This window comes from Solea solea, chromosome 20, assembly GCF_958295425.1.
Source record: "Solea solea chromosome 20, fSolSol10.1, whole genome shotgun sequence".
NCBI classification, from domain to species: Eukaryota; Metazoa; Chordata; class Actinopteri; order Pleuronectiformes; family Soleidae; genus Solea; species Solea solea.
In genome coordinates, this window is record NC_081153.1 from 11,559,088 (window position 1) to 11,571,124 (window position 12,037).

Here is a 12,037-nt window from a genome sequence, read left to right on the forward strand (position 1 = left end):
CATGATACAGCGATTCTGTGATAATCAATATTTTGCGAGACAATCGTAGACCGATACGTCACGATATCTGTCTAACTGAAGAAAACAAAACATGCGATGTACTTTCTCAAAGTACATCGCATGATTATCCAATCCAATTTATTTATAAAGCACATTGTTGAGTCTTAAAAACAGCAAATGATGAGGTTTGCCTTGTGTGTCGCAACAAACCAATTGCACAATTTGGGAGCTGCTATGGCAAAGGCCCAATCACCCCTGAGCTTTGGTAAAGTTTCTCTGTTTTTAATAATTGAGGAAAACAAATATAGCCTAGATCACTGGCATCATAAACAATAGATTAGTATGGCTATTGCCTTAATGTTGCACAAAGGAACCCTCAAAGCTTGTTACACTTTACAAATGTTCCTATAGAAGCTTGTCCCTCTGTCCATCTGTCCATCCCCACCATTCATTCCCTGTGACTGGTTGGGACAGATGAGTCGCAGGGGTTTGCCAAATTAAGTTCTTTAATTTTTTTTACAACCTACTACTTAAAATGTATTTAAAAACACATGCAAAAGATTAGGTTGTGGTTTATGCATGAAAACACATGGAAACTGCTGGTTTGTGTATTCAAAACACTATATAGCAGTAAAAAAAAATAGTAAACATTTGCTTTTATCAAGGGTTGGGATAGTTACTTTAAAAAGTGGGTACTGTATGAAAAAAGTGTGTCTGACCTGACATAATTGTATCTGACTCTTCATGTTGTCGGTAGAAAGCTGACACAAAGTCATTAACCCTAACATTCATACTTTTGCGTGACTGAGCTGTAGGAAATCCAAGCATGCAGTGGAAACCCACGCAGTTGGAGCATGCAAACTGCACACAGAAGAGTCCTGGCCAGCTGGCTGGCAGGTTCAAACACTAGAATTAATCCTAAAACACTGACGTCCTCACACAATGTTGAAATAAACAAGGTGAAAACACAAGACAGTCTTGATTTGGAAACGTGCAGCATTTGTTTATACGTTCGGATGCTGAAAACCTCTTCAGGTCGTGTGAATAATGACGGGAGCAAATGCTTTTGGGTTGTTGGGTAACATTTAACCAAAACATAACCATGAAATACCTAACCAGGTGGAAAGACTTGATGATGAGGGATTTCTGGATGAAATGCAACCTGAACTAAACCTATTGGATTGGTCTTGTTGGAAAACACGCTTTACATAAGATCCAAAATCTCAATACAAACAAACCTCACACACAGTATATACACATGTGAACTGCATACTCATATTCACACACACACACTATTAACTTCACACTCTAATCATGATGACCTATACACATTGCCTGCATGCATAGCATAACCTCAAAAATCATGTACAGTGCAGAAACACAGACACACTGTAGATCCATTGCATATACACACCACCCACACACACTGCACTTGCAGCCAAGACCAACTGTTACTGACAGCTTAAGCAGATTCAGCCTATCTGTTCCCATCAGGTGTGATGACTGGCGGGGCGAGGGCTACGATCCAAAACTTCACTCTCAACAGAGAAACGGTGTATGTTTAAACAGGTTGCTGCCAACTAGCCAAGAAAAGCAGGACTTTGTGGCCACCTCAGCAAACAGCTCGGTTAAAAGGATTTACCATTGATTTCTTGGTTAAAGTTACAGTGGAAATATTTGGACAAAAGGCTGCTATCAACATGAATTACCACTGACATGTTTGCACATTTGAAAAAGAACGAAGGAGAGGAGGAATGCTAAACTCGGCGAAACCGAAGAAAAACAAGAAACAAAGCTACAAAGAAACAAAGAAAGACTGAGGAGAGATGAAAGAGGGGAGCAAATATTAGATGGGGGGCTATGGACATCCCTCGTTTCACAGTTAGGCGCATGTTGAAGGCTGGGTACACTTCAGTATATGTGGTTTTCCCAAGGCCAAGCAAATCGAGCCAGGCCCACCTCTCTCTCATAGACACTGAGTTACACACCACTACTCTGAAAGGAGGGCGAGCCAGGGTTTTTCTGTTCATGTGGAAAAAAGGAGGGAAGAGGGGAGAGAAGAATGAGCCGAGGTAACTTAAGTCGTCGAGGTGGCCCTCTGGTAAGGTCCAAATCTTACTATTCTCCTTCCTGAATTTCTCAGACTCTCGCACTTTCAGGAAAACCAATGAGCGAGCTGAACATGTGGCGTGAGGCACCGCGCTTGGGTTGGTGGACATGGCTAAAGCCTCTGTCTGTTTTTGAACCAGCTACGTTATGTTCCACTGGGTGTTCTTTTAAGAAAAATTAAGCACTATGTGGGCCAAGTCTGTATATAAAGCATATGTCTTAAAACACAGGAACCAAGACTCCTCAGGGCTGGGTCATACTTTCCAGGTTCCCCGTGTCCACACAGAGAATTTCCACATTCACGTACATGGCCACAGTTCCACTCGTACTAAAATAAGGGGCCACGTCAGTGGATCATTGAATGCATGCATACTCAGTCTCACATTCCATTCCAGTAGCAGTGATTTCTTGCGAGGAGTTTGCCCCATTTGTGTGTTCTTTTATTCTTTGAGTGATGGGTCGTACAGGTCTGGATACTGTCAGACCTCCCTGTATGACCTCGAGCAAATGCCTTCTTTGTTGTCTATTTTTTGACAAGAACAAGAGTGTGCCACCAACTGGACTGGAAAGTGTTCAACGCGTACAGTCCACGCAGTCATTAAATGTGGAGTGGCTACTGTACACCCGCAAATGGTCTGCAGGCACCAGGGGTGGATGACGACACAGATCATAACCCATTTGCCCATAACTCTTAGGGCAAATCTTGCCTTGAGAGTAAACCTTTGTTTCCACAAAGGTTTACTCTCAAGGCAAGATTTGCCCTGAGAGTTGGAGTGCCTGACCCTAAATTCTTAAGGCAAGAAGTGAAAGAGAATGCTGCTCTTTTGAACCAAAATGTAAATATCTCCCTTCCAAATTATTTGAAAATAGCAGAATAAGTAGAGGGCCTGATTTGCACTACATTGTACCGGATTTAAATGTCACTGTCAGACACAGGGTATTTGTTTAGTATCCTCTTCGTTTTTTTACTCTGTGTCCTGCTCTTTCCTCTTCACTCTCTCTCTCTAGGGGACGTGATGCAGGCCATCGTATTTCTGCTCTGATTCCAAAGAGGGTCCCCTGTGGAGGGATATAGATTCCATCAAGCACTCAGGTCAATGAAAGTCTTTCCCGATCCAGCACATTCAGCACCAGGCTAACTCTTATCCCAGCAAGGCTTTGTCCTCAGACAACAGTGATGATGATGATAATGACAGTAGAAGTATTTGAAAATCTTAGTTTTCTCATTATTATACCTAAAAAAAAAACCTGAACGTTAGAAGGAATACGATCCAAAAAAGACCAGACAAATTCAGATAAATGAATGTAGCTTTTCCTCATCATCAGGAGCACTGACAGGACGACATGAGGGCAGACGTGACTGTCGCATTACTGCTCTTGGACCTGTTGGTAACCTCATGTATTTTTCTACCTCCATCCTTTGTTTGACTGGATAAATGCTTGAAGCAACTGGGTGACAGAGGGTTGGGGTGGTGCGAGGTCACTGAGATGCCAGCAGTGTTTGTAAATTCCTCAGAATTCTTCCGTAACAGAAATTACACACTACACCTTGAGCCTTCGTTTGGCAAAAATGTCGGAGAGCAGGAAAGAGAACTTAAAGCAGATGGTTTAGTGAGTTAACGAGCATTTCCCATAGATTTCTAATTCAAAGTTACAATGGAAATATTTGGACATGAATTACACTAACATGTTTGTACATTGGAAAAAGAATGGTAAACACTGTTTAGGGAAGGAGTTTAGTGAATGGTCAGATGTGGGATTGTGTAATAACTGCCCATTTATGACTGACTGTAAAAAACACACACACATCCAGCGCTGAAAACTGAACCTCAAAGCTACATTTTTTGAATGTTTCTTAAAATGAGATGGAGAAAATTTGTAGTTTAACTGATGGAGCCCGAACAATAGAGATTTTTTCATGACAACTCCAGCGCTCTGGTGAGTTCATTTGAGCCTCGCCAACCACACGAAACATCAACAACCAAAAGAGAATCCCAAGCAGGTCAGAGTATCTTACAGTTACCCCGAGTAACCTCTCATTCGCTTATCAAGGTACATCTGGTACAAGGGTGGATCACATTTGGATCAACCTGACAAAAAACGTTTTGACAGGCTTTGATGAAGTGAGGACTTGGCGACAGCGAACTGAACGTGACCTCAATCGCTCCATTTAATGAGGATCCTTGGTCACTATGCATGAGAACCAAAGCGCAGCGACAAATGCATGTGACACTTTCCGCTGTAGGAACCCTCCCCTCCACATGGAATGACTTACTGTATATACTTGGTCTCTGAGTGCCAGAACGGCGTACAACAACAGTCGTGTTTTTAAGATTTTATTACAACGTCTGAACAATCCTGCAACCTAATAACTTAACAACTTCAGGCGTAGCGGAGACACAGTACAGACCGGGGTTAAAAACAGACAAAGACAAAAAGTACAATGAGCCAGAAATTATGAAGTGGAATCTAATTTTTCCACTCTCCTTGATTGCTAAATAGTCCATTAATTATCCAGAGTCCATAGAATAATAACATTTCACCAACTTACAAATCAAAGCACTGCTCCCAGGTCTTTACTGGCTTGACAAGAGATCTAACTTAAAGTCAACAGATTACCATCTAGATGTAATTTTATAAATAAGATAGTCCATTTAGTTCAATCAGAAATGCAGACTCAGAAGTCAAATATGCTCATTTTTAATAGGCTTTGGCGGCTCAGAATTACAGCAGAAAGCTCTCAAGTTACCACAGCTGCACTCTGCACGGTTTAAAATTTGGGAAATCAATTTGGAAGGAGGGATCCAAGATAGAGACAGGATCGAGTGAAGCTGATGCGACCTGGACTACCTCAGCCAGTGCTCACTGACAGTGATGGAGAAGAAAAACAAAGGGCTGGAGGAAGGGAGAGGAATTGCAGAGGAAATGAATATCTTACAGTAACACATGGTGTGAAAGAAAGAAATCTCTCTCTCTCGCTGACCTTCTTGTGTTTTTTATTCCTCCCCTCTCCAACCTACTTTTCACTAAAATATGCAAGCAAAATAGTCGGGGAAATACGACAAAGCACTTTATGACTGCATTTAGACCTGGTCTGCTATGTAGCAGTAAGTCCGTGGCGTGGACCAAATAAAGAGATTCAAGTTGTGTCAGTATTTTGGAATTATCAGTTTAAAATGATAAGATAATGAAGGGAAAATAATGCATGGGAAAGTTCAAGGAGCACGGATGGAGGGTGGAGTAAAATAACAAAAGAAGAACATGAATGAGAGGTTTATGCTCAGGAATGACTTGATGGATATAGGGATTTGAAAACACACAGGTTCAGGCCAAACCTCATCTATTTGACTCTTCTGTCAAATATCTGTCTCTGTATTTTGGATTCTCCACCCATGTGAAACACCCCTAATAATAATGCAAAATTATATCTTCTTTCATATCAAACCCAATAAATTCCATCCTCCACAGCTTTGTTTGGCCAATTATAGAAGCCAATTATTTCAAGAGGGAAGAGGGGCAAGGATATGTGACAAATGTTCCCAACAGAGATTGTCAAGAGAACCCAATCACCAATTTGTTATTAGGATAATAAAACTGGATTGCCATGCATGGAACCTCATCTACGTATAAACGGATGTATGTACGCACATGCAGAAATGCGTAGCAGCTCACTGCAGACACAGAACTTGGAAAGTATGACCCTGGCCTCACTGACTTATGTGTTCACTTTGAGCAGCGACTGGCCAGAAGTTCAGAAATGAGAAATCTGGCAGAGTTGGAACAGTCTTGACTGGCCAGACACATGTTAAATCTTTTAACTTGTGTCACAAGCGCACCCTTTTAAAATTCTTCACACAATTTCATCTTGGTGTGATTTACAAATGAGTGCATTGTACATTGTGAAACAATTTTTAAACCACCTTGCTTTGTAAAAAAAATACACTTTTTGTGTCAGCATTTCTTAGTTTCCTTTGTCATTTTAAACTCAGTGGAATCAAAAAACATCAATGCTAATCATGAGGTTACTATCAGACATGGAAGACAGACTAACCTGGTCTGACTTGGTCCCAGATGAGGGTTCAGATTTCCCGTGCCCACTTCACAGGTCACACAAGTACATCCTTCTTCCTTTTCCTACACTGACCTCATCTGTCAGCTGTGACACTGACACTCCTCCCACCTCAGTTCCTGAAACACAAAATCAGACAGGAAACATTGTGACCATCCCACTTTCCTTCCAACATATGTCTGTTATTGACTCCAATGTATAAAAGAACTCAGGCCACTGACTCCACAGGTATCCCATACAAATGATTCAATTTTTCACTCATACACACAAAAGGAAGACATTAATGATAATAGATTCAAGCCGTTTCAGGAAATGGAAATAGTAATGCATGTTCTTGGAGCTGCTGCTTGGTGCTTCAGTCCCACTTGGCCTTTAAGGCACCAGTAGCAACAGTAAGTCTACACATCGTTTTAGTTTTAACCACATTACATGCTTACATAAGTGTACAAAATGTGAAAATGGAAACAACAGATGCCGTTTTCCAAGCACATTACTATTTTAAGGTGCAGTGCACCTTATTTTAGAATTTGGAAACAAATATCAATGAAGAGGTGCCAATGTATGACTAACACGTCATGGAACCATCTACTGTGTTTGTCAATCTTTCCTTGCTGATGCAAATTTTCACACCTTACACCATGGCCATAAATGTTTGCGGTTTTTTTTGCTCGCTGCCTCAACGTCTACTGTGTTTTTCCTCAATCGTGTGACAACATTACTGTTGAAATAAATGTTTGAGTTACATTCAGTGATCCGTCATTTAACACTCTTTCCAAAAGCTGTTACGTTGTTTTTGTGAGTCCTGTTCCTGTTCAAGGTCCATACCAGTGGTTTGGGGTGTGTTTTAGCCCATTAGCTACAAATCACATTAATTCTTTACTTTATTGCCAGCTTCTGGTTTCTTATTTATTGCTGTAGCTATAAAAGGGACTTGATATAATCCATCACAATCACTGTGTGCTCTATTTGGACTTCAAGAAACATAATGCTTTTGGTGTCTCAGCCTATTAGCAATAAGCCATATAACACACGCTATTTGTTTGTTTAAATTAGATCAAATATAATAACCACTGACCCAGACCTGTGGAGCAAATGTACCAGCAGGTATACATGTGAGCATGTTATATGTAACGTGTCAATCAGGCAGTATGGAGGTGTTGAGAGGTGCCTTAGGTGTCACAAGAAGCACAGTGTTGGTGTTAGTGTGTATTGGGGGCTGAGGGGTCACTGAGGTGAGAAGGAATAGTGGAGGTACTAGTCGAAGGAGCTGTGACTGTGATTGACGGCGCCTTCTTATAATTACACCCTTAGGTTTTTCAGAACATATTCATTATTATTTTATGTTTGGGTTTTTTTTTTTTTCCTCCACACAGGTCTCCGTCAATCTCAGTCACATCCACCACTGACATGTTTTCCCAAAGCTGGTGTTATTGCAAATACGGTTAGTGCTGGAAAACCAAACAAAGCATGACACAGCACTCCATCACCTGGCCAGATGATGTCATGAAGTCATAAATGTCCATCATGGCCCCACCTATTTTCCTGCATGTGTTGAGATTGGTGAGACATAAGCAGGTGTGTGTGTGTGTGTGTATGTATTCATGTACAAATCAGTGACATTTTTGGGGGGTTGAGTAGTGACAGGGCATGTTTTTAAGAGTCGCCTCCCCCCGCTTCATGTTGTAAAGTTGAACCAGACCATGCAGTACTGGAGCTGGGTTTGAAAGGGCGGTTTTGTCTGTTAACAGTCCGGTCTTTGAGTTCCCTCGACCAGGTCCACCCTGGTAGACTGCACAATTCATGGAAGAGGCGTTGCCATTTGGATGGTTGGCGCCTCTGACCGTACATGTTCATGCAGATTCAACATTTCAATCAGATTCTTATTGCTGCCCATATTAGAAACTAAAGCAGCGTCATGTTACATGTAACATATGAATTTAATTGCTTTAACAGTAGCTCAACATTTGAAGATTTCAGCACTGTTTGGAGCCGAAAGCTAACCTGTTTACATTCTGATGTTCGGCAGTTAAAAAGCTTTTAGTAACACCATTAACATGATATTTGACATAGAAATTAATTGAATCGTGGTACCACACGTCATATGATACAGGAAAAGTTAGGGGATCAACAGAGTCAGTATGATTCCTCCTCTGGGAACCATTAATGACTCTGTCCAACAGATTTTTAACCATTTCAGTGTGGATTTAAGTGGTGACCAAACTAACTGTCCAATACTGTGGAGCTGCGATGTTATATGGAATAAATAATAAAAAAAACACACTTTTGAAAATGTAATCAGGTGTGTCCTTTTCTGTTAGTGGTAAGAATAATAGGTGGTAAAAAGAGTGACCCACTGCTCATGGACTAAGTCATGAAATGGTGACTCATGCCAGATAAACATAATTCCTAAATGAAAGGGTCATCCATTCCATCTCGGAAAATACATGTCGTCATCGCTCTCACATCATCATCATCTTCTTGCACTTGTTCACACCTGCAAAAACCGGATAAAACAGAGAAGGGAAAAAGTGGAGATAAAAGTAAAGAAACAAATGTGAATCTTGGATCCTCCCTCACTTTTGAAATCATGGGTTTGTCTTCCAAAGCACATCTCTAAGGACATCCAGGTTTCATTCAGTCAGCTTCACAGAATTTTATGTTCACTAAAACTGTCTCCATGGTGTGTGCTGAATACCGAGTGAAAAGGAAACCAAATGTGGTTTTCTGAAAACAGATTGTTTTCTGTCATTATGTTTCACTTTCCTTTGTTTCTTTCAGAATACAATTTTGGTTTAACTGATTGTGGTTACATTTCTGAATCAAAGAAACACTTTCATAGAAATAAAGGAGGGGAAATGGTAAATAATTACATGGTCTCCCAACATATTAACAAAATTGGTTCATAGTTACTGTGAAACTTAAACCACAGTGTGCTCAGATGACAGTGGCTGGAAGGATGAACAAACATAGAGAATCTCACTTTGTGACAATCAGCTACTTACTGTTCACTGAAAACAAAAGCCTGTTCTGCTGACATGAGGCATACCTCTGGTCTGAACCGTCCAGCAAGAAAACAATTGACGGTTGCTTGTGGAGAGTGTTTGTAGCCATGTATGTGGTTGTACATTGGTTACAAAGATCATAATCTCTCCAGCTTTTTACATTTTACCCTGCATGTAACCAACCCATATGACCATGTGTCTTTTACCTGTCCAACTAATCCTGATGCTTACCTAGGGGCCCTGAAGCCATCTCACAAAAAATGCTACACAGCTTTTGACAGCTTCCTCCGTCCTCCTCTCGCAAACTGTCCCTTTGGAGCTGGAACCAGTGGGTGTTTTGTCTGGGCCAGATTTACAGTAGATTTAAGCGCCACTGAACACAACCTGGCTGACTAATTGGAAAAAGGTTTGTATGTTATGAGGCCCGCGGAGAGCGCTTTCAGCACCTCCACACTGAATGAGAAACAAGATCTCAGAGGGAGTTGTATAGGTGAAGCAGACACACACATCCAGTTCAGTATGGAAGCATGCAGATACAAACTTCACAATTTTAGAGACCGTAAAAAATCTAACAGGAGTTGTACCATGACATCAGCGAGGGAATCGGAAGGGCAAAAGTTCAACATTCAACTACAAATCTTTGGAAAGAACACTGCCATTAGAGAATATACTACCATTAGGAACATATATATATATATATATATATATATATCCAAATATATTTGCAGCTTGTTTTGTCTCATGTTGTTGTTTCCCAATTCATGCAGTGTACGGTCAAACCAGGAAGCACAGGATCTAGCTTCTGCCATTTCTTTGCTTTTCAGGTTATAAAATATCAGAGAAAATGGCTTCTCCTTTTCACGAGCAATTTTAATTCCACTCTGCATATAATCCTCTTTGATTTCCATCGTAGATCAGTGAAGACGCACGCTCTGTGCATGTTAGTCTGACTGATAAATGTGGCCCGTTACATAAATCTCTCATCACCCCCCGAGGCCTTTGTGTCTGTGCCCAGCAGGTGAACAAGAGTTCTTGAACGTAGCAATGATAAAAAAAAAAAAAGTTGGACAAACATATCACCAGGATTCCAGATGCTGTGATGCGAAACACTACACCTAATGAAAATAATACACTAACCAACACGGAACAACTTTCTGTCATGTTGTTAATATTGTCTTGCCAAAAAATGTCAAAATGTGTCTTCAGCAGCTGATTTTAGGCTTATTTGTGTAGTCTATAACAATAATACACAAAAATGAGTAGAAGTCAAACCACTGTCAAGACTAAAATATCTCAACAGCTACAATTCTGGATTAACATTTTTCTCAATTGAAACCAGTCGTTGATGTTTTTGGTTTTTTAACAGAATGTTGGATGATTTGTCCTCATGTCTAGTACAGACATTAATACGACACATAGTCTTAAGTAAAATAATAACAGTGTTGTAACTAACAATTAGTTTCATAATATATTAATCTAATCTTTCCCAAGTTTGGGCCATAAAATGTCAGAGAATGTTGAAAAATGTGACTGTAAATGTCTATTCAGTTTCCGTGATTTCTTGGTTATGTGGAAACCAGAAAATAATCGAAGAGTTTGCCTTTATTAAGATGGGATGTTTAGAATTGAATGAGGATAAAAAAATATAGCTAATAATGCACCATTAGAGATGTCCTATGATGGCGGTTTGTAGTAATCTCCAATTCACTCTTCAGAATTCAGTCTCCTTTTCCAGAATGACAGCTTCAGGGGTTTTCAATGAATAGTCTACTGAGGCCTGAGATGTTTAGTCTCTATAATTGGACATGGAGACCTTTTACAGTCATAGTCAGTGATAAGTGCTTGCAGTGGGGAGAATAATAAAAGACTTGTTGAAGACATGGAGCCTCAGAGCTGGTGTCTCGATTCATGCTGTGATACGATCATGCTTTAAGAGTGCGCTAAATGGCCTGTTTGGGACACATGTTTCATCAGGAACAGTGTCAGTGTATAGTGTGTTTTGTTTTGACTTTAATGTGACACACACAGACAGTAGTACATACTTGGCAGTCGTAAGGAGAGATATCCCGTCTAGTGCAGCTGGTGTGCAGCCTCTATGCACCAGAGTGCTCTGGAAGGGAAGCCTGGTTTGATTTTAGTCCAGGGCAAACCAGGACTTTCACATTCCTGCTTTTCAATTGGAATTAACATACTTGTTACAGTCTAGGACAAATATAAATATATGCGTACGTATGTGCATTTGGTGGAAAGTCCAAGGTTCGGTGCCGTTTGCCCTCCGTTTGCCCTCTGGACTGGCCACTTTTTCTTTCTCTCCTACTCATTTTTCTCACTCCATCTTCAAGTGAGGCCATTCCAAGCTGGCAAGTTCTGCTGCTATTACAAAAAACTGCAACTCAAGTGGCTGCAGGGTCAGAAACAAAAAAGGAAAAGTAATGAGGGGAAAAAAAAGACAAAAACAATGCATTGTGGGAAAACGAGGCACAAAGATAAAGAGGATCTGAAACGGGTATCATCAGGAACGTCTACAAACTCCTCTTCGACAGATTCTGAAGAAAAGGGGAAGAACAAAGGTACAGGAGGAAATTGGACGCTGAGTGAAAGCAGCTTAGCAGCTCCCATCCAAAAAGCCTGGAAGAAAGGAAAGGAGGGAAAAACTAAAAACAAGGCATTAAATGGCTCGGCATCCTCCAGGGCTCCGACTGAAACCCTCCTGGAACCAGAAAGGAGATGTGGCCTTCAACCAATTTCAGCTGAACATATATATATATATATATATATATATATACATACATATATATATACAGTATATACACATATATATATATATATACATACATATATATATAGAGAGAGAGAG